This window comes from Dermacentor andersoni, chromosome 6 (assembly GCF_023375885.2).
Source record: "Dermacentor andersoni chromosome 6, qqDerAnde1_hic_scaffold, whole genome shotgun sequence".
In the NCBI taxonomy this organism is placed as follows: domain Eukaryota; kingdom Metazoa; phylum Arthropoda; class Arachnida; order Ixodida; family Ixodidae; genus Dermacentor; species Dermacentor andersoni.
The window spans coordinates 98,075,467-98,093,970 of NC_092819.1; the positions used below are offsets into that span (position 1 = coordinate 98,075,467).

The following is an 18,504-nucleotide window of genomic DNA, read 5'->3' on the forward strand; positions in this document are numbered from 1 at the left end:
GTGGCTTCTGTGCACCACGTCGCTGCGTTGCTCAATCCTTCGTGCAGCCCCTTCGCAAGAAACCAGTGCCGCCCTAGTTTGAATCCAGCAAACGTAATATGCGTCTGTTTTTTTTTTCTGCATCGCGCAACGTCTGCATGTTTTTTCACTGGAGGACCGACCTCAGGAAGTTCGCAGCCGTTTCGGTTTCACTTTTCTGAGTGAGATCCGTGCCATTCTGATGTAATAATACTAAGATTATGCCTGGTAGATCTTCAGGGAATCTACCTTTATCTCAGCAATATATATATATGCAATTATCTTGATAAGCCCCTTCCTGCGACTGTAAACTTCAGCAATACCTGCATGGTGGCGAGGCGCTGACGTGCGGGTGTACTTGTCGCATGATTATTGAACTTGGCTTGACTTGACGTCAGCTGTAAGCCTTTGCAGTAAAGGCAAGTTTGTATGCAAAAAGTCTCGGACTACGTATCGCGTGTCGTATGCCATTACTAAACCAGTCTAATGGCGATGAAATTATAAGTATCACTTCTGATAAATTATAAGCTCGGGAGGACACCCGAAAAGCAGCAGTTTTCTATTGGAATGCCCGAAAACTGCAGTCGCTCATTACTGATTTCTGACGATTCGTGTAGGCCAACAAGTTTCCCATAGTCATCATAAACATCGGCGAGCCGAATTTATCGAACTCAGCCAAGCTATCAGGTTATGAATTATTTATGTCGCCAACTATGGGCGAAAACAGCAGGGTTATAGTGTTTATTCACCGTGACGTCACTTAAATTCTTCACCATGCATGAACCGCCTCATGACGATAACCAACATGTGTGTTTAACAGTAAAGAAAAAAAGACCGTTGCTGTTGTTAGTGCCTACCCATCGCCAACAAGTAAATTTGATTACAAAATATTACGAGGCATCCTGTCAACATCTCCTCCAGGGATTATCATCGGGGTCCTCAACGCTCGTCATACACTTTGAGGAACTGAGAAAATCAACGCTAAAGGCATGGGCTTGTCATGTTTCGCCTCCGACAGCGAACTCTGTGTTTTAAATGACGGCAGTCCTGCATTTCTGCGCGGCTCCATATACAGCAGCTGTCTCAACTTGGCCTTCATCTCACAAAGTCTCGTGAGGCGTGCTGGATGGTTCACGGACATGGAAAGGAACAGGAGTGACCATATTTCTATGTATGTTAAGATCACAGGATTTCCTCTTCCAACTCAAATGATACAATCCAAAGAGTGGACTGGCCCAAATTCCACTCTGTTATGGAAGACCTCTGTCAGGGTAATTTACTAGATCATTTGGAAGACACAACCAACCGCACAGTGCAAAACAATGCGCGTACTATAATGTTTTCTTCGAAATTCACTGAATTCGATATAGAATTAGAGCGGCTTCGAGCAATGCAGCAACGTGCCGAACATAGATGCGGACGCACGAAACCAATGGACTATCTATGAACTGCCAGACGCCCGATTGGCATCGTCAAGTGTGCGGGCAAAGTGATGGAAAGGATTATCCGCGGACGCCTGGAGTGGTATTTCGAATACCCCAACGTCTATCCAGAGGCCATGGCAGGCTTCCGACGTGGTCACCCAACGAATGATAACGTCATCGACCTAGTTAGCTACGTTATGCACCGAAAGGGATGTAAACGTCTCTGCGTTTCTTTGCTCCTCGATGTCAAAGGGGTGTACGACAACGCTACACTTGAAGCGATTGTCGCCGCTCTCGGAAAGGTAGGCCTCGGCGGTCGTATTTTTAGATGGATACAGAGCTATCTCTCTAGGAGATCTTTCTTTGTGAGCACCGAGGACGGCGACACTCCTATACGTTACACCTACTGCGGCGACTCTTAGGGCCGTGTGCTGAGCCCTACTTTTGTTAACCTCATGCTGATTTGGCTCCTTGATAGCCTTCACAACACAGTTACATTATCAATGTACGCCGACGACATATGCTTTTGGGCGTCCGGACTTAAACGCTTACAGCTGCGTGCAAGGCTCAAGAACGCTGCCACTCAGACTACAGTCTACCTTTGCAATCAAGGCTTGGAGATTTAATCGGATGAACGCGCACTTGTGGCATTTACGCGTACGCCCATGACGCACTACAGTGTATTAATTAATTCGCAGGTGATACCGTTTGTACGGTCTTAAAATTCTTGAGTGTCATAATTGACAGAGGTATCTCATGGAGCCCTTATGCATTTTAGATGAAGAAGTGGTTGACAGGCATGACGCACTACAGTGTATTAATTAATTGGCAGGTGATACCGTTTGTACGGTCTTCAAATTCTTTGGTGTCATAATTGACAGAGGTATCTCATGGAGCCCTTATGCATCTTTGATGAAGAAGCGGTTGACACGCATCTGTCGCCTTCTCAAGTTTTTTGCTGGAAAAACTTGGGCAATATTCCCAACGCTATGCTACATCTATGTAGGCTACTTTTCTCGGCTTTTTGCGGTACAGCTTGCCGGCATTGACTAACACAAGTAAGACAAGCCTACGTACTATTCAAACCTCTCTACTTGTGAAGAGACCACGTGCCTCGTTCTGCCGAACGGTATCCGCACATCGTGGGGCTATATCATCTTGCTCCACAACTGCCGCGAGACCTTTGACTCCTCCTTGGTGCCTCACCCAACCAAAGATCCACCTGACCGTACCTGGCGTCGGGAATAAAGCAAATATATCATCGCCAACTCTTAAACAGCTTACCTTGCTCCTATAAATGAGAACTACCGATATCACGCTCATATATATACGGAGGGCTCCGTCCTGCCAAAGAGCTGTACCGCACCTAGCTGTCGTCAATGCAGTAAAAGTCACCACTATCAAGTTGAAAACATCTCACTTGGCAAAGTCGACCGCAGCAAAACTCGCATCGCTTTATCAATGACGAGCTAACGCAGAAATGGTCGATTTTCAGGGACTCGGAAGTAGCGCTACAGTGCTACAGTGCAGTCCGAACGACCAGTTGGTATTTGAAATCACAGAAGCCATAAATCACCTGATTGAGAACGGACATTAAATAATTATTATCGGCAATGTTATGATGTGTTATCATCGGCAATGAACGTGCCGATCAAGCTGCTCGTTCAGCTCATGTAGACTACAAGCACCTATCGATCTCTGTATTTAGGACAGATGCTGCAAAGACGCTCCTACTACTTTCACGCCAATGGAATGCATCAGAGTGGAATTAATCACATTTACGCACGCTTGCTTATACACCTAGGATCAAACCTTAAGCCTTCGACTTCCACCAAGACTTTCCCGAAGAGACGCGATTCTTTAGTGTAGAATATGGTCGGACGTCGTGTTTACCAATGCCTACGAGTTCCACATGTGGATGGCCGACACTGCAGCGTGTGGCGATTGCGGTGAAGCGGAAACAATTCATCTTCTATGCGAGTGCCCGCTGTACAGTGTGCCGGGTCCACGGCTTTCAGTCGTCCTGAACCAGTTGGATGACCAGCCTCTATCGGAAGAAATAATTTTACAATATCGACGCGACTTAACGTCTCATCAGATGGCCGTGCAAGCGCTACTTCGTTTTTTGAGATCGACCAGCCTTTGATAACGCCTGTGATTGGAATGCCTTTTCTGTTACCGGTTATCTTTTGCTTCTTTTTTACTTTTTTATGTTTCTTCTTACTCCTTTTTTTCTCTTGCACTTTGTCGTCTTTCAAACCCCTATCTCCCCCCCCCATTGCAGGGTAGTAAACCGGAAACTCGCCTCTGATTAACCTCCCTGCCCTTGCTCTCTCTATATCTCTCGTAGAAGTTACTAAAAAGGCCCAGGAAATCCACATAAAGTCTCACTTCCTGGAACTTCGGTCAAAATACTTGTGCCCAGAATTCTACACTGATGCTTCAAAGTCGCATACTAGCGTTTCTTATTCTGCAATGGGCCCATCCTTCTCGTAATCTCGCTGTTTGCACTCAGAAAGACGCATCCTTACGGCCGAGGCCTACGCACTCTTTTCGAATGCACAACACATAAAAAAATAAAACTACGAAAGGGAATAATATTTACAGATTCTTTGGCGTCGTCATAGGCATAATTTCTTCACAAAAGAATAAAAGTTCTGTTTTGACTGAACTTTATTCAACCATCTGCCTTTTGTACGCATCTCAGCAACATATTATATGCTGAGTGCCTGACCACAGGGGCATCCAGGGTAATATGCTTGCCGACTGTATAGACACATCAGTAAATACAAAACAAAGTATTTCATCCATAGCTGTCCCTGTCATATATTTAAAACCTTTCCTTCGCAACAAACAAAGGGGTCATTGGCAGTGTACGTTGGGACACTGAAACACAAAATAACTTTCACGTCATTAGGCCAAAAGTTGAGAACTGTCCACCACTAACGAAAATAAGGCAAACTGAGGTTTTCTTCTGCCTTAAGATAAGCCGAGCCTTAGGCACTCACTCCTACCTAGTGATGATCCTCCGGCCTGCGATAAATGTGGCAAGAGAGAGAGAGAGAACAAACTTTACTTGTTTTAAAGGAGGGCTTCTGTAAAGCGTATGTCTATGGGTCGAGTACCTCGGCGGCCTTAGCTGCCCATCTGTCGAATTCAACCAGTCAAATCTAGTCGTGTGGTTCCCATCTGGACAACGCAGCGCCCCACGGCTCCGGCCTTGCGTTGTGCATGATCAGTACCACCTTTATATTCTGGCATCCCCATGTTGTATGGTATACAAATTATACAAAAAAGAAACAAATGCATACACACAAGATTACAAATGCAATTAACAATCAACATACCATCTAACATACCCGATGTGATTCCATAGTGTATTGAACTATAATAAAACTGACTGCTCCCTCGCTTATTTCTTGTGGGGTAGGGGATATCGTCTTCTGGTTCCCCTGAAGTGCACTAAAATGTCCCCCTAGGTATAAGTCACCGCTTCAGCACCCCTAGCACCTGATCTCTCTCGGCTGCGTATCTTCGAGCTGAGATCCGCCCGGAGATTCCCACCAATGTCCTATTGCCCCAGGGTCCAGATCATCTGGTGTTTTCCTTGCTTTCGCCAAAGGCCTTTAAGATGCCGGCTGCTTTCCTTCCTATGCTGCCATTGGTGAATCCCCTGCAGGCTTCCTGAGACCATGGTAAGTACTAGCGAGAGTCCCGACCTCTTGCCTTCGCCAACCGCTAGTACGACGGCGGCCTCCTCGGTGTCAGACACGGTTCAGTTCTTCAGCGATGCGCTGACTTTATCCTTTAGTCGGGAGTCGATCATCGCCAATACTGCGTCCCTCCTTTTAAGGTATAGAGCAGCGTCTGCGTAGCCGGCTTTCTTTCTCTTCCGATAGGCCCTAGGAATGGCGTCCGCCCTGGCTCTGCACCTGCCTTGATGGCGGACAGGAGGCATGTTCTTAGGGATGGGAGCCACCTTGAACGTAGACGTAATACCGTCCAGCATGTCTATGGTGCGTTCGATCTCTCGTATGGCGAGATGCTTACGGTCCTTCGCGTCTTGTTAGAGTTTGGGGAATAGAAGCTCGAAGAAAAAACTATTTTGCTCCGACATACATACGACACATTCACCTATGCCCCGCGGTGTTTTTTGGCATGTAATCACTATTTGATAATGAGTTAGTTATAGCGTTTTTACGAGATGATAGAACAGTGAATCTTATCAGTCCAAAGTATAAGTAGCACACACCTTCACTGGAGGTTGCTGTTGCTACAGAATGTTTTATAAAGCACGCGCCTCCCAGCCCTTGTGTTCAAGGGCTCTCCCGTGAGCTACGAGGGCTACTGTTAGAAGTTTAGTACGTCACCCTTGGGCAACAGAAGCTTTAGGGCATAGCAGACACTACTAGTCATTCCCATTATTTTAATACCCGAACATTTTTACGCACTCTACAGGGACTACTCTTTAGGCATCTCTACAGCCAGTTTACATATGTATACCACTCACATTATCATTCAAATTCTTTATAATATTTTATTTGGTGCTCTTTGCCCATATCTGGCCCTTCTGCCAATAACATTGAATAATCATCGTCATGACTTCAGAATACAGTTACACTACCCAAATTAATAGTTACGAATATAGTACCTGAATTAGCGCGTATACTATATTTTATTATTTCGTAGCATACTCCGAAGACGAACTAGCTGAACCATCCACTTCTGGGTGTAATAAAGATATATTTGACGCGAGGTGGAGCCTAGATTTCAAATTATTTGGAAGCGATCGTACATATATGTAGAACTCACACGGCTCCATTGAATTTAACTATACGGTGCTCAATTTATTCCCAACTCAGTTTTCCTGCCATATCTCAGTCTTTCTAAACAGCCGCCATATCTAAATCCTCAACAGATTTTAGCAATAAATATTTTCTGACGTGAGTGGCTAACTGTAGAATATAAAGAATATTATTGTAGTGCAGTAGATGGGGTATTAGTAAATCAGTACTACCAGTCCCGGCAGATTCGTCTGTTAGTTCTGCGGGAATACTTATAGTTGCTCAGCTTCATAAGAACCTTTCACATTCCAATAATTCAATCATTAGAGAACTTCTCTTTACAATGAAGAGATGTTTCCTGCCTTCTCATTATAGAATCGTTTGTAATATTTTTGCCTCGATAGACACTCGTTATTTTTGCTACATTTCAATATACCTTGCCATATTTAGTGATTCAATAAATACCTAACGCTGCCTTGCGATCAGGCGGATGACAAAGCTTTGTCTGACATACCAAAGCGCTTGGTATGTACCTTCTGTCCTAACATTGACGAATCGTTGAACAAGGGACTCTGATGCACTCCACTCTTCCGTAAGCAGAATGTTGTCCAAAGTGGAAATTTGCCTCTGCTCCAGAAGAAACAATGCACTACATGCTGCTCATTCCGCCGAGGCAACACCCCGTTTTCTTCATATCAGTAATAATACTACTTCGTTTCTTTTAAAAGTTCTGGGCACGCTCCTAGTCAGAACTAAAAAAAAAAATTGTATTGTGTTTAAGTGGAGGAGCAAATCGATGTACCTTGGATGATCAACACGCAACAAAAATCGCTTCAGGGCACTGCACCTTGATATAAGATGTTGTCACATTTTAGTGGCGGATAACAACACTAGCAAAAACTGTGAATCAAGGAACTAGCTCCTTATTGGTGTGAACTTGCAGCCAGAAAAAAAATTCACCGACGACTACGGTACTCGCTAAAGCGAAATTTGAGCCCAGCTCTATAGGTGTTTTCATTTCGCTACATATTGGCTGGCGCTGACACTCTGTCAGTGCGGCATGTTCCAAAGGGACCAAAGTGTAGCGCGACGGCCTTGCTAATTTCGAGATCACGAGAGGCAGCGCCTGAGTAACGCGTGGGCGCGAGTCACAGCAGCCGCCGCAGACAGGCCCCACAGAGAACCCGTGCTACTCTGGCGCCATCACGTAGCAATAGTCGACGCACTACGCATTACTTCTCATGCTTTCGCCATACCCTTCTCCACCGCTTTCCTCCTCGTGTCTTCCATCCCACACTATGCTGCACGTTAGCTCTTTAATCCTTCACCTGTGCATTCTCTCGGTTACGCCGATGCCGACGCTTGCCTCCGCAACCGCTGCCTGAGAGCCACGCTCTAATAAAGGTTACACTCAAAGCACAACGATAGCGGCGAGCACAGTCGATGGTCGTCGAAATCTCATCTGCGGATAAGTCGTGTCGCGTATTTTACATGGGTCAATGAACCATCCAACGTAATGACTGGCGCTTGCGTAATTTCTAGAATGTACGCCAGTATTGCCGTCATGCACTGAACACGATGCTTGGTGACAATTTTTAATACAATCGATAGTATTCGAGAAACTTCCGATACAGAAAGCCGACTTGCGCTCAGCGATAATCTTTACCATTTGTTAGCCGGTGAAGAGCAGTCATTGGATAAGGGTAAATAAGTGAGCGTGTCGATATATGGAAAAAAGAAAAGAAAACTTACTGTTACCTGCATTTGGTAAACTTTTATACCGTGAAAAACTTTCAGCTGTAATTCAACTTTTCGTTTAGTCTTGTATCACATTTCTTTCCGGCCTTGTGTTTTGTTTTCTCTTTTCTATTGTTGTTTAACATAAGTGCACCAATACAAACGCGTAGAGCTGCCCTTGGGTACTTCCATAAATAAACAAAATGAAGTGAAAGCTTTGCTACAGAAGTGACAAGGAAACATAGACGACGTGGCAGCTTAACGCTTAACCCTCAAAAGAATATTCTGTCTTCTGGCACGTTTTCTACAGATTGTCATTATAGTCATAATGCCGATGAAGGAAGGAGAGATAAACGACATCGTAAGGTATCCAAGCTCTCAGTTATATACGCCATTCTGATTATTATTCCAACATTGTTACAAGGCACAGCGACAGCATCAAACTCCCCATCAGCTCCTGACAAATTGTGACGTCAGGACCAGCAGGCCGTCGCCAAGCTGCTCTGACTGGTTGATGCGCTTCGTATGTTTTTTACTAAGCTACAGACATGGTCAGCTCGAAGAGCGTTTTCATTGCTGGACGGCCTGCATAGGGTGCTTTATGTTTTTAAAAGGCCGCATGGCTTTTCTTATACAGAAATCCTTAAACCATACCCATGTGCGTCCCTGGTGCAAAAAACTACTAGAACGTGCCCACAAGATCTCATGATGACTTCTACCTACAACAATTTATGTACTTTTTGTGCTTCTTAACATGTGGACGTCAGCAGTGCAGCTTTCTCTATTATCTGTCTCTGTCTTTGATCCTACCCTTTCCATGCGTAGAGTAGCAAAACTCAGCGTATGCTTGACTCCCTTGCATTTTCTTTCTCTCGCTCTCTCTAGTTACGAGTAAGCAGCGGCTTAGATCTGTCTACTTATGCCCAGTTTCACATTTGTGCATTCTTTTTTTCCACCAACAGTTAACAGCGTTTGCGAGTTGAAATAACCACGAATATTCTCTGGATTGATGCGGTCTTCAAATTAAAAACACGCTATTTGAAAGTAGGAATATATTTTAAATGGTCTTCAAATGTTTCACAATTTTCAACTGTGCTCGCAGAAAGTTAAATCTGGGTGAAAGTAGGATAAACATAATCTTCGCGGCCATACAAACATAAAGCATGACAAGTCAAATAGTGAAGTCCAATACGTCACTTAAGATGCCAGACATTAACAAATCAACCACAGTCATTCAGAGCCTCTGGAGTTTCAAGGATATACGCACAAACTATATATTTGTTCCTAATGCTCCAGTTGTACTTTGAATAGGCAAGGCTTTATAGCGTGTAATGTGATGACAAATCTTCACACACTTATTAATACAAGGGTGTGAAGGCTCTTTTGTAATAGCGGGGAAAACAGCTGTTCGATATTCGCAAGCTATTGAACAAGGTTTGGGAATAGCTTGCACTTCGCCTTTGGCAGTACTTACTTGTATATGCTCTGGTTTAACGATTTCCTTTGGCGCATCCTTAATAATTATTTCAGAGTGGTCTTTTCTACATGCCTTCGTGCTCTTTCCTTTTTCAGTGGTATGACGTTGATTTGTTGGATATCGTGAAACTCTTGTAGTATGCATTTCATAAATTTAAAACAAAGATATTTTGAATCAGCTCGCATACAACACTCGGTGAACGCAAGTAACTTTATTCCGCAGCCAAGCAGGTCGATCTCGTTGGTGTCCATCCATGGGTCTTCTACTTGTATTATTTAATCGTGCCTGCATAGATTGATGAAAGGCTTTTATTTTACTGCAAACACAACTTAGCATCATACTCGCTGTCGACATAGCACTGTGTAATCAACCATGCTAGAAGGAAATGCTTCTGTGCCAACTTTCCAACCAGGAAGTGTGGAATTATTGGTTCCTTTAATGAAATCGCAAACGTTCTAAAGTTCTGTCGCTAGTTTTTCGTAATAGTTGAGAGCCATATGAGAGTAGGCAAGAAATAAATAATAATGCGCTAGAAGTACGGGAGCCGGGGTTTCGCTAAGGTCACAACCACATAAAGCCAATACGCCAAGCCAAAATGGAAAGCATGATAGGAATAGCTGGCTTGTTTAAGAGGATTATTGAAAATATAGATATAGGAAGATTAAAGTTGACGCTTATAGTGCGAGCCAGTGCCGCCACTGAAGACCTTAGTGGCTGACCTTGAACATCCTTTCGGTCGAAAAGCATCACGTGGTTTGCAAAATGGTATTCTATACCCGTGGCCAATGCAGTGTGTGAATTTGCTTGTTAACACTCCCAGCGGTAACTCTAGCACACAGGCATAAGAACGCAAGAAAGTGGACGGGAAGACAGTGCCACGGTATCCCAATTGTAAGAGCCTCGCACGCGTCATGCCAATATGTTGTTTCGTATTCCCCCTACGGCTCCATGCTTTTTCGCCCGCTTTCATTATTATCTATTTATAATTTATACGTTTCACTTATTCAAACAATTTAATGGCGGCATACTTTATTTGTTGTCATTGTCAACTGGCTTTTTGTGACAATAACGTACTATTAACATGTAAGACGCAGACAAACACAGGCATGAAATTTTAACAATTCGTATTTTTAAATTGATCCGCACTGTAGTTGTAACATAGACAGTTGCTATAATGTGCAACGGCGTATACAGTTGAAAGCCAACTAGCGCTGGAAGAAAACGCTCCAGTATACAGCAGAGGAGTACACCACACATGGGGCGGAACCATTGTAGAAATCATACAATGAAGAAAAGAAGTGGAAGCCTAAGGTGCAATTTATCAAATAGGCACACATCATGTAAATGAAAATAAAATTAAAGCTATCCAGTGGTCAAACAATTAACGCTATGAATCATCACAATAATAATGGCATAACCCAACATGAGTACCATCTGACGATGCTCAGACGGTACACGCGTGCTCTTAGAGGGCTGATGAAATTTCAACCATGGCTTCTTACAGTACCTGCTCATGTGCATTCTAATTATGCTCTAAACATTGGCCTACAATTGGAGTTTCAAGGCGAGCATCATGTGACTTGGCAGGCGGCAGTTGTAGCGCTGCTCCTGCAAAAAGTTGCCAGTTACCTGTCACACTTCTCGTTGTAATCTTTTTTGTCACCTGTCACACAAAGCTAAAACTGATTCCATTCCTCAACTCCTGATATCCTGTGATGATGATTGTTTTGGTTCATTTCCGTATTATAACCACCGAAACTCTCGTAGTCTTAATAAGTGAAGCTTATGAAAAATGATTTCATTTCAACTGTGAGATACTAATGGCCTCTGAACGTACCTAACGTTGATACAAAAAGATATTGGTATTTGTTCTTTTACCAGAACTAATTATGGGTGCTTTATTTACTCGCACTACAGGTTGTAGTTATAGGCAAATTGTTACTTATTAGTTTAATAACAGTCTATTATCACGCGAAAAGTCTCCGCCATGAGCTGTACATGCATCCCAACACAGTGTGATTTTTCTGAAGCAGTAATTCCTATAATGAAAAGCTTAGAAATCGAAATTTTCTTTTCATCGTATAGGACAATTACATTGCTACTCGTTTCAACAACATGTATCGTGCTAACACACTCTTTCCTTTGGTTTCCCAGTAAATTATAATGAGAAAGATCATAGGAGACTGAGCTTCTCACAAGTGATAGTGCCGGTACACCACGATACAAAGAGTTGTGTTATTTGACTGCAAACTGTTGATGTGTGTCAATTTGTAGCTACCTATAAACACGGAAAAATCTCCCAACTCATCAAGTGTGGTAGCGCTCAAGAACTAACCGGTCAATGGGCTACACTTTCCATGGAGGATCAGTAGGATGCCTAAACACACAGATATCTTGCTCTTCGGTGGCTGGTCGGCAATTTACCCACACGAGCATGTTTTTAAACGAATGTGCGCCGTATCATATCGCCATGCTAAATGTGGCGTAAGCACGTCACGTGACAGTCACGCTGCCAAGATAGAGAAGCAAGGCGACTGGACGAAGTAAAGTACTCACAATAAAGCCCCAAATAGGTTGCCTCACATTTCTCATTTGGCTGGCAGTACTGGTTCTGCGAGAAAAACACAAATTCAATTAGTTATTTATTGAGCTGTATTTTCTTTTCCTTCACCATATCTCGCTCTTTAATAAAGTTTAAGGCCTGGAGTGCGTTAAACAAGCAAGCAAGAACACAAGAGACGCATATTCATTATCTTGATAAAAGTGTTCAACCCACGAACAGACCTGTGGTTCAATAAAGCATGTTTCACGTAATAGTCAGAACGCAGGCGCATTGAATACAATTTAGTGAACAAATAACCGCTGTGTCAGACGGAATGCGGCTAACAAGAGGTGCTTCCAAGATGTTCTGGTTCTTCGACAACGATACCGATACGAAACCACCACATGCTATCATTCCCGTTAATAATGCAGGGTCAGTTTCCTCACTGGGTAATACTGTGAAACATTCTATGACTGAAGCATATAACTATGTAACTGTCTGTTTAATCACCCACTAATATTGACCATTACCTTAGCAGAGCTTCCACATTTACACAAGGTTCAGAAACGTACTGTTGAGTGGTCCGCGGCACGCCTTCAAATTTAGAAGACTGTGCTTCGACGTCAGTTTTGTCAGCTTTCTAGTACCTCTAAGATATCATTGTGATCAATAGTTATTATGCTCTCCTCAAACAGCTTGTCCCTTTTTTTTACTAAGAGCGGATAATATTCAAGTGAGACAATTAGAAAATGCCACCCAAATCTATGACCTAACAGGTTCTTGCACACAGTTTCTGATTTCTCTTTTTAAGTGTTTTATGATAACGCTTGGTCTCCACCATGCCAGACAACATGACATTTCTACTATCTCATGCCACATTTTGATTAATGCCGCTAGAGCACTGCGTGCAATAACGCAGCGATTCGACCACTTCATTTTTGTTTGCGCAGCATCAAATATCTCATGATATGCTTCCGTTCGCTGGGAGTAGACAAAGAAGTTTTTTCACCGTGTCATCGCTTGACAAGCCCGGTTCAGTAATGCACTCGACACGACCACACCATATAATAATGTGGCCGCAGCATTACTCAGAATTACTCCGCCTATATTGTCTACAGTGCTGTATGAAACTAATGGAGCTGAACTGTAGCCAAGTCCTTAAAACAAAAATGCAAGGACACCTAACCACTTCTTATGAATTCTGAATGCATATCATCCTTTATAATCTATAATAGTGATCAGCATTAGTGTCCAATTCATTGCCGCTGAACATTCCTTGGAGTTATGAACTCCGCGCGCAAGCGAGTATGATGAGAGACTTCGTCAACGCATACTAGATAGCACTACGCCGGTGCACTTCGATCCGTGACGTCATGCTAGCTTGCTCTACTGCCATAGAATCAATGGGGACCAGCCTATCCTCGCTTAGCGTTTGGGGTTCGGCGTGGTTCTGCTATGTGCCGCCGGGTCGGTCGGTATCGTGGTGGTTATACCTGTGGAGATGTATCATGGTTATATGCGTTCGATATGCTGGTATCAGCAAACGACTTTGGATGCGCCATGTATGCTGACGATGAAGGTAGTGCCAGTAAGTGTACCTCAAGTATGCACAATAATAGGTTACAACATAACACCTCAACATAAATTGTCACGTAGTATTGACGGTGCGTAATACAGCCGTAAAGATGTGAATGACGGAACTAAATTTTCATTGGGGGAGCTTGTGCCCACAAAAGCAAGTAACACTCAAATCACAACAATAGCGGCGAACACGATCGGCGATCGTCGAAAATCTGATCAGAAAGTCTTCCAGAAAGTCGTACACCATTCGCGTCGCGCATACATGCAACCAGATTACGCAAGCTTCAGTCACAACAGGCGATAACATAGCGATAGCGATAACATATGCTGGACAATGAAACACAATAACCCGAAAAACAAGCACGCGTGTCAATATTGCCAAATTATAAGTCCCTGGCGAGCACACTAACTTCTCATTTAAATACAGCATTTGAGTCAACGGGTTCGTTCATATTTTTTATTTGTTTAATCAAACCGTTCTGTGCTTTGCAGGGGACATATGTCCCACTGTTACAAATAAAGGTAGAAAATATTCACTTATTGCTTACTGACACTATCATTTTTGCCTCGACGAACATCTTACATGACCTTCGTTCTGTTGCCTTAACTGTGTAGACGGTTTATTGTACAACCTCCTAAATGAGTGTTTCCATTTGGGCTAGTAAGCGTTGTAGGGTTTAAACATAAAGAATGCAGCGATTGAAGGTGTAACCTTTGAGATGGGTAAACAATGCATTCGGTTACGCGGTGCACTGGATGATAATAAACATTATAGTATGCACCATGGCTAGCTGTGTCGGATTTATTCACACCGTTTGACTTTGGTGAAGCTGTGCTTCCTATGTGCAACTCCAGCATGTGCGTTGCAGCTTGATAATTCTTCAGTATTTTTCTTTTCATTAGTGCGATATTTGTCCTTTGCTTCGCAACCGCGGCTACATTAGTTTTCCCTGCAGTTACCTTAATTTATACGATTGCTATGCGTTGGCAACACATCCATATCGGGTATTCATTGGTGTCTGATAAAGTGCGCTTTTAAAGCACCCTCAACGACAGGACGCTACACCCGCTTTTAGAACCATGGGGCCCTATAACGTAAAACTATTCCAGTATGTTTCTATTCCAATTTCCTGGTGTCAAAATTTGTGTAACCACCGACGCAAGCACCGGGTGGTCACCCGCAGGGTTGTCTGAACAGACCAATCAAATGCTCTCCTCGTTCATAGGAGGTCAATTTTGTTTGCTTGAAAAACTAACACTGCCTACACTGAGCGGCTTGTCGTATCTAATTGACTGACAAAAGGCGAGGAGAACGCTCAAGTGGAGAGGGATTCACTGGGGCAGAGCCAATGCACTGAAAATCGATAACCGGATGAAGAGGGTGGGGCTGGCGTCTGCGATTGGTCGGATTTCCCTTAGCTTGGGGTGGCTGGTCGAAAACGCGGCGGCATGCAACAGAAGCTTAAGAATGACGCTAAAACTGACCCTCAGCAAAGAAGACTTGTCAGAATGAGGTAGTAAACGTACCGAAAGCGCTTGAAAACGTTACAGGGTCACGCAAGAAGTTTTATTATACGCAAATACACCCATGCTCTCCGGCAGGTGCGAGTAGCCAGCGTCTCAGCGATCGGCGGCAGTCATCTTTTATTCCTTTCGGAACGGGGCAGCCTGCGGCTATTCCGAAAAAAATTCAGTTTTGCTCGGCATAATACTGCATCTTTATCGCGTACACGTCACTTTGACGCGGTGAGTTTGTGCGGTTTTGTGACGTCGCGAGACAGGCAGGTGAAGTGGGTGCAGCCCGAAAACTTTTTACCAATAGCCGAGGGCTAATGGCGAAAAGGGCTCGAATCAAAAATAAGTTTTTTTTCTGTCAAATCATGCATAATCAATGTGTACACATCATATCAGATGGGGAGGTATTGCGGTTTTCGTGACGTCGCGTGACAGACAGGTGAAGGGCGGGGTGGTCGAAAAAAGTTTTTAACCAATCGCGGAGGGCTGATAGCAGAATTGCAATAGAAAAGTTTGGAATAGTTTTACGTTATAGCGCCCATGAACACAGTTATTCCTAAGGCTTCTGTCAGCTTATCAGCTCCTTCAAGGTGAGTAAATGCATACCAAAAGCCTTCGGCATCAGAACTTCTCGACGACTATGTTCTTGCTGTAACGGTACTCACATTTATTATAAGATGCCAACAAAGTGTTGTTTGTACTGGATTTTTCCGCTGTGAGCAGCGTTGTACTCTGAGGAACATGACTGCTTTCGCTCACCAAAGCACACCTCATGTGCTTTGTTTTGTAGCCCGTGCTAATGGGTCGAAGAGCATTATCCTTCTAGGGCGTCTGGGGTTCACAGTTTTACGACCCGGTGATTTCGGGCGCCTGCAAAACTTCCGTTTTCGCTGCAGACAACAACCTGCTGTTTCGATAACACTTTTCCTACCAAAACAAAACGTTTTGCGTTAACATACAATAAAAACAGATAAATATCAGCATTTTGTGTAAGTCACCCGTACGTACAGTCAATGATATTTTTGGTACTAAATTTTTGTTAACTCAAAATTGTACTTACCCCACATTTCTCGCCTCGCGAAGCCTTCCGGGAACCGGATGTTGAAGGTTTAGCCGGAGACCCCTCCGTCAGCATCACTGCGAGAATACTTGAGAATTAGGTTTCCCATAGTGCCCTGCTCACGAATGCCAGCAGAATCTTACATCATGTGACAATGAAAAAGTGAGAACGGATTTATAAATAATATAGTTCATATCTTGACCTACTGACCGTTCTTTCACTCTTAGATGCATGTCGGTTGCCGTATTTTATTGCCCCGACGATTGTACTTTACCCTCCGCAGCGCACTCTTCTAGCAGTCAGCAGATATCGTCCGTTATTTGCAGTTTAAATTCAAATAAGCTTTAATTTTTGGAAAGCGTTCGGTAGCATAGTTTACTGTTATTTAAGTTCTGTGCTCTTCGTGTTTCTAGGGGAATATTCATACACATGTCATACACACATGTATATGTGTATATCTATACACATATAGTCGCTGACTTCGAAACCTCCAGGTCAATGTCTAGATAGAAGCATAATTCAGCTACGAAATTACTGTATTTTAGATTGACAAATATAACCTGCGAGGCACGTATCCTCCCATCATATAGGAGAGCTTCAAGAAGCTTTGCCGGCTCTGAACGTACCTGCTGAGATAAGAAGGACGGCCAGTATCAGCACCGTTGTCTTCATCGTGGTGTTCTTGGACCTTGTAGGTGAACGGTGATACAAGACTAATCGACACGAGTGGCGTGGTCTATACTCGAGACAACTATGTTTGCGTTGCGTCCTCTCGTGCTTTTATAGGGACCTGCTCAATGAAAGAAAAGATTCTCGAAGCCCTGCAGGCTACTTCCAGAATACATAACTAGCACTTTTCGAGAGGTCTTTTCCCTTAACCTTCTTTATGAATGCTGGGTAAACTGAGCACGTAGCTGTGCTTAACCGGCTGTTCTGTACGGCTCGGGTCGCTGTGGATGAGGAAGTAAGAATAAGCGCGGACTGGCGTTGAGCCAGTTAATTGCGATGCAAGCAGCCATTTGTTTGGCACGTTTCCTATGAGGCTACACAAACATCGCGTGACCTTGTACTGCTTGCTGCGGCCGTACTTAGTGAGGACATAAGATTGCCGTGAAGTGAAAGCAAAACTAAACTATAATAATAATTTTATGTCTGATTAATACGTTATTATTATGTTTGATCGAACATCTGGCTCAAGTGGCTTCAGACAATTATTTTCAAGATTCCTTTATACGAAAATTTGTTTATCCTTGTTGCCGAGCATTAGACACAAAGCTGTAGGCATGGTACGGTTTTGTGGTAAGCACTAAAGATTTTAACACCCTTATGGGAGCATAAGAGGTGGTTTCATCGTTCTTCACCACCATTACGCTCACCTTCAAATGCTTATTTAGAATTACTCACGGAAAGAAATGAAGCGTTTTCATTCAAGTCGTGATGAGTTGCAGTGATGATACGTATCGTACATAACGCGATAACTGAATGAAATAAACGTTTATTGTTATCACTGTCCAACTTTCGCCTCAGATAAATTTGTGGTCATCGGAAAAAAAGAATTCGTACAGTGTTTATGACTTCTGTCAGCTTAGATGAAGTGTTTTGCCTGCTATCGTGTAAAATATTTTTCATTGCCTTAGGTATAAGGGGTTTAGCAGTTCAAAAAACTTTGCTATTCAAGAGCTTTACAGCTTTTGCATGATACCTGCGGAGAGAAGTAGGACGGCCACTATGAGCACCGTTGTCTTCATCGTGGCGTTCATGGTGCTTGCAGGTGAGTGGCGATCATAAGCTAAGCTGCACAAATGCGGAAATCTGTAATGGATCAGGATATGTTTTTCTTTCGGCGGCCATTGTTTATATAGGGACGGTGTTCGAGAGTGAAAACGTTCTTGCATCGAACCGGGCCCCCTCCAGACTATATGATCAGTAGCATCTTTGGATGAAGGCTTTCGAGTAACCTTGAATGCGAAAGTTAGATAGTCGGTGCATGTATCTTTGTCTAACAGGGAGAATGCAAGCGAAATGGTAATGAGCGCGATATCTGCAATGCGAACAGCGATTTTTTTTTCTGGATGCTTCGGATAACGGAACGTAAGTCTCATACGGCCTTGCGCTTCTTAATGCGGCTGTACTTCGTGATGTATTAGGCTTGTCCTATAGTCAAATGGAAGCTATATTGATTAGTTTTATATGAAATTATTACCCAGCTATAAAGTGTCCTTGAATAATTCGGTATGATGGCGTCGGTTAGTGGGGGCAAATGTGTGGGTGGAGGTCAGCCAGACGTACTCAGGAATCACCCAAGAGAGAGAAGAATGAATTTATGCACCGGCAGTAGACATGAGAATAGACACAGACACATAAAT

At 43.5% G+C, this 18,504-nt stretch overlaps 1 long non-coding RNA gene across 1 annotated transcript; it reads right to left on the reverse strand.

The window, feature by feature from the left end:
• Positions 1-9,636: 9,636 nt before the first annotated feature.
• LOC129382484 (uncharacterized) lies at positions 9,637-17,062 on the reverse strand. The gene is made up of 4 exons (XR_008610561.2): positions 16,765-17,062; positions 16,139-16,215; positions 11,997-12,051; positions 9,637-9,725 (listed from the first exon to the last, which is right to left on the reverse strand). It is a non-coding gene; the product is annotated as an uncharacterized lncRNA (long non-coding RNA).
• Between the last annotated feature and the right edge of the window lie 1,442 nt (positions 17,063-18,504).